Genomic DNA, 5,926 nt, shown 5'->3' on the forward strand with positions numbered 1-5,926 from the left:
GTAAATAGTAATGTTAATGGTAGAAAAATGCTAGGATCTCTGAAGATTGACTTGTAGATTCTTAAGTCTGTGTGCCGTCAACCCAGATTAATTATCTGCCCATTAATTCTTCTCAAGCAACATAAATGTCTTTGGTACACCCTCCTGGAAGCCTGCTGAGTTTCTATTGCAATGTTTGGCTTTCATTAGAGAAAGAATGATGGTGATATCTGCACATGATCTGCTTTTATGGAATTTAGGGAACTGTAGGAGTTAAGTAGGAATGTACTCATTATGTGCAAAGCTTTCAAAGAGGCCTCAAATGTTGCATCCCAGCAAATGAGCAATCAATACAGGAATATTCAATATCTACCAAAGTAGTTTTCCCCTGAAGGAAGAGACTGCAGCTATGAGACCAGATTATTTATAATTCACAGCAATCAAATTCTAATTAGAGATGACAGTTTTTCTTCTAAAACTAACTTTTTAATTGCAGATCTAAGGTATGCATACATAGATAAAAGGATTGAGACCATTTAAATAAACGAAAGGATCCTTACATTGGGCAGCTGATTGTAGGTTTAAGATATAGGTGTAAGACTTATAAAGTGCACTTTCCTGTCTATTGGATTATTAGTGCTTTCCAAAATAACGAATACATTGGGGTGAGGGAATATACCCAATTAAATAAACTATCTCTTGTTTCCTGGGTCATCTGCAGGATTAGTATGGGGCCATCCAAGACATTTTGCACTGGGCCTTTTCTTTCACTCTCAGATCCATATACAGAAATTGACAGATGAACCTTATTTCAACAATGATGATGGCACAGTATTGTCTGCTATACCTCTGGGTAATGGGTAATTATAGGAGGTGACCCAGTCTATAATTTTAATACTGAATGGCTTTATCTTCTATAAGAACCCTACTAATCAATGCTCTGCAGACCCCATTATCAAGGGGCTTTTTGCAGCTGTTTTATGACTGTCTATGCCAAAAGGATTTTTGCTGTTGTTATGACTGGCCATGTAACTAGACCAGTCATCTTAGGAATGCACAATTATATCTCTTTAAGATAACCACACTGCTTATAACACGGTGTCAAAATTTCAACTGGCCAAAAAGTTTGGGAACTGCTTCCTAATACCTTATCATTGGCTGCTTACCATACCATCTGATGCCTTCTTGCTGTAGTGGTTGTACTCAGCAGGTTCTGATCAGTTCTGGAGAACCGGTAGCGGAAATGCTGAGTAGTTTGGAGAACCGGCAAATACCATCTCTGACTGGAGATTTTACAATGTCCTTCCCCTGCCACACCCACCAAGCCACGCCCACAGAACCGTAGTAAATTTTTTTGGATCCCACCACTGTCTTGCTGCCTCTTGAATCATTGGTTATTCCTCAATTAATTACTGTTTTAGTGTCAATGTACAATTTGTGAGTTGAGCAATCCAAGCTATGTAAATGGTGCACGGTGGAGCACATGAATTGTGCTTGCTGCATCTCTCTGAACCTGCATAGTCAGTGGGTTTTTTTCCCCAAAAGAACTGTTTCTGTAACAATCACCAAGGGAAACGGAAATAGCCTAAATTGCCATTAAACGTCCTTACAGCAGTCTATACATTTAAATTTAACAAGAACTCCAAAATGACAAATTGAGAGCAGATGAGTCTGAATATTTATTTATGTTTACATTTATAGGATCAGAACTGAAGGCTTCAAATTTTAAAAGATGGAAAACCACAGGGACTGAAGCATTATCAGCTTCTAAAATCATCTTGCAAATTTAGCGCTGGATGTAAAATATTAGTAGTTTGATAAAAACCACCTAGCTTAGTCCACCGAATGCTCAAATGTTATTGTTCTTAATGTCATGATCTGATAAGTACTAGGACACATTACACGAATGCCTCACTCAACAATTGCTCGGTTTAATGACCATTCAAAGATACAAACATGCTGAAAAAGTAATTTTAGAACTAGTCCTCGCCTAAGCATCTGTACGATTACATGATTGTCATTTTGGTGCTTTAAAACTGGTGGGTGTATATGACCATTGCAGCATTCTGTGATCACCTGATATCCATTTGTGCACTGCACTGCCAGCATCCAACAGCTGCATGGAAACGTTGCCAGTAAAATGGCAAGTCACAGTCACATGATCACATGTGGTCACTTTGCACAGTGTTGTAAGTTGAGGACTACCTGTATTTAAGCTTCTCTGGTGGATATTTCAGGGCTAATATTTCCCCAAGACCAGGGTGTGGGGTATGTGGGAGGAATGGGACTTTGGAAATCATTTTTTCGAGAAGTTTAAGTCTAGAAGTCTTAACATGCAATTGGGGAGCTAGGAGGAGTGGGATACAGGACATCAAAGACTATATAAATAGTAATACGGAATGCATATGGCGGAAATTAAAATCCTTACTGGCCAAAACGTGCTTCTAAGGTTTTTTTTTTTTTTTAGCTTTCTTTCTCCTCCCTCTTCTTCCCTTAACACACAGGCAAAATAACTCAAAGCATAAACACAACACTAAGTTTTGTTCAGCAGCAAGAAAAATAAGCAGAACTTCTCAGTTCCAACTTTTCCATTAAGAAAAGCAGAAAGCTGTCTAAAAGAAATAACTTGGTATGAATCATAGTTCTGAAAGGAATAGATGAGAGAGGAGGGAAGGGAGGGAGGGAAAGAGAGGCAAAGACAAGTAATGGATGAAAGTAGTGTTTTTAAAAAGTTTTAACAATAAAATACATTTATCATCTCTATAGCGACTCAACATATGTCAGATACAAAAATAGACCGCATATACTGTATTATAAAGTCCAAGTAATTTAATAAAACTGAAGTTAGAGAAAAGTCATGTAAAATATTGGCCCTATTAGAAGTTTAATACTCTTGTTTGAATTCCTTCCCACTGAAAATTGGTGGAAAATTGTTCTCTGTTCATTTACATTTTCCTTCTTCTTCTTCTTTTTCTTCAGCGTTTGTCTCGCGGTCGGGCGAGGTCCGCTAATGTCCTTAAGTACTGCTTCCACACCTCTCTGTCTACCACGTATGTCGGGTCTGCCTTCGCGATCTCTAGATCGGCCTTGATCGTGTCCATCCAGCGTTGCTTAGGTCTACCACGCGGTCTCGCTCCTCCGACAGTCACCTTCATTGCAGATTTGATGATAGATTCTTCCTTGGCGCAGCTCACGTGGCCGAACCATCGTAGCCGGGACTGCCTCATGACCGTGGGGATGGGCACGACGTTGAACCGTCTACGCACTTCTTCGTTCCTGACGCGATCGAGTAGGGTGACATTTTCCATTCAATTAAAATTCATTAATGGAAATAATTCAGTACAGATGTCATTAATGGCATGTGCCACAAAGTCACTAATGAGGAAACATAAGTCTAATAAGGATAATAATTTTTAAAAACCCACATAATTATCAATAAACTTGAGAATTGAACTGAAAGGATTTCTGAGAAAATGTAAGAAAACACATTCTCCAAAATTTGCAAACAGTCAAAAAGTGAAAGAATGTAGTATTTTAAAAATTAATAAATTTCAGTATTAACACCATGAATACTATAAATTTGATAATAAAAATTCAAAACCATTAACTAATAGACTGAAAAAAATGATATACCTGATAATAATATAAGATCCTAATGGTCAAATAACATTTAACATGTTTAAGGTCAATTCTCATTCTATAGCACTTTTCAACAAGTACTCAATCAATAAAAACAGAAATAGTTAATAATCTCTTGCTACTTTATTATTTTTTAATTAATTTTATGAATTGTCGGTAAATTTTCCAGAGTAATCTGAAAGAAGATGATCTTAGAAACTAAGATTATTAAATTATAGAACAATATAAAATAATAATATAAATAATATAAAAGTAAACCAATTAAAATAATATATATTTAACAGGAATTCCAAAACGGCAATTTGAGAACATGATACTGAATATTTATATTTACATTTTACAGAATCAGAACTGAAGGTTTAAAGTTTTAAAAGATGGAAAATCACAGGGACTGAATGAGTTAAAGAGTGCAAAAGATGTTTTTATCGTAAAGTTGATTTAAATACGTAAATCATTAAGTGGGAAAGGTATTGTCCGCAACATGGAAAAAAAGTTAAGATTACAGATTACATTTACTTCCAATTGCTTTTCTTGTTGGAGATGACTACAGTAAGAAAAAAATAACTCCGTATATAAACATGCTCCACCTAGACCCAGAATGATGAAGACACAGCAAGAATTACTCCGCCATACCAGGGCAAACTGCTGTAAGAATAAAATCTGACCATAAAAGTAAAATGACAGAATGTGTAATGCTTATACAGAATGAAGACCACCTATTAAGTTGCATATATAATCTGAGGACAAAACAAATAAAAACATGCATAGACTGGATGCAAAATTTTGAAGAAACAGTCCAATACAACAATGGGAGGAACTCTGGAAAATTTCTATAAAATTCACCCCTAGTTAAAATTTGAGAGGACTAGTATAAAATGTTTTACATATAATATACAATTCCATCAATAATTGCTAAAATTAGACAAATCGTATAAGTATAAATACTGAAAATGCCACAAGACAGAAAGAGCATTCAACCATATCTGGTAAGCATGTAAAAAACTCTGTCATTCATAGAATTTTATTCATCATTCATAGAATTTTAGGGATCAAATTGGAAATTAAATCAAATTTTTAAATTAGATATAAATTCAGAATAAGTCAATAAAAATGTCATAATTAAGATACATGCGTATAGCTGCAACAATCAACTTTGCACAATGCTGGAAAAAGATAATAATACTGAGAACTGAAACTTGGAAACTATGTACCGTGTTTCCAAAAATACAACCTACCCTGAAAGTAAGTCCTAGCTTGATTTTTAGAAGTGCATCCAAGGGTGGGATTCTACCGGTTCGGCTGAACCAGTAGCTCCAAAGATCTGTGAGTGAACCAGTTCACTCCAATTATCAGCTGCTGGGCCCATCCACACGGGCTCCATATTGACCTTTATTTCCTGCTTTTGACGCTCAGCTGCATCGCACAACACAGTAGATTGCCACACATCAGCTGTAGAAGAGACAGGGAGAATGCAGGAGTGCAGGAGAAGGTCAGTAGGAAAGCCTCTGTGCATGTGCAGAGTGTGCATTTGCCATGAACGTGCACAAAGCACACATGGGTGCACAAAGCATGCCCAACAACCCAGTGGTAAACCAATTTAAATCCCACCACTCCATGCGTCCAATCCCTACCCCACAAAATAAGCCCTAATTAAGACCCCACTGGGGTGCACGGGATGGGACAAGACACGGATAAAAATTAAACTAGGGTGGGGATGGGTGTGTGTGGCACTGCACTATTTACCAGGCCTCGCCAACTCCGATACCTTGCAGGCCTACTTCTTCTGTGGCCGCTTGCAGCCGCTTGCACATGTGCCCCCCGGCCTTTGTTTAGCTGTTAGAGGTGGAAAGGACTCTGCAGCCAAGAAACAAGATCCAGATTGATGCATGTGTTGCCCCTGGCCTCCATCCTTCCTGGGACCTTCATATGGTCCTTAATGCCCTGACAAAGCTCCCCTTTGAACCCCTTAGAACAGTGTCTCTCCGTTTCCTGACTCTGAAGGTAGTGTTCCTTGTTGCCATCACTTCTGCCAGGAGGGTTTCCAAGCTTTCTGCGCTTTCCATCAGAAAGGACCTTTGTTCCTTTCATGATGATAGGGTTGGTCTCTGCCTGGGCCCCTCATTTATTCCTAAGGTTAACACCTGGTTTCACAGGTCCCAGGACATTGTGTTGCCTGACTTCTGTCCTCTCCTGTACCATGACTTAGAGAGGCAGTGGCACATGCTAGACATAAGAAGGGCTCTTAGAATATACATTAAGTGCACTTCCTCCTTCAGGAAGTCAGAAGCCATGTTTGTTTCCCTTTTCC

This window comes from Pseudonaja textilis, chromosome 6 (assembly GCF_049901715.1).
Source record: "Pseudonaja textilis isolate UNSWEBS1 chromosome 6, rPseTex1.2, whole genome shotgun sequence".
NCBI lineage: Eukaryota > Metazoa > Chordata > Lepidosauria > Squamata > Elapidae > Pseudonaja > Pseudonaja textilis.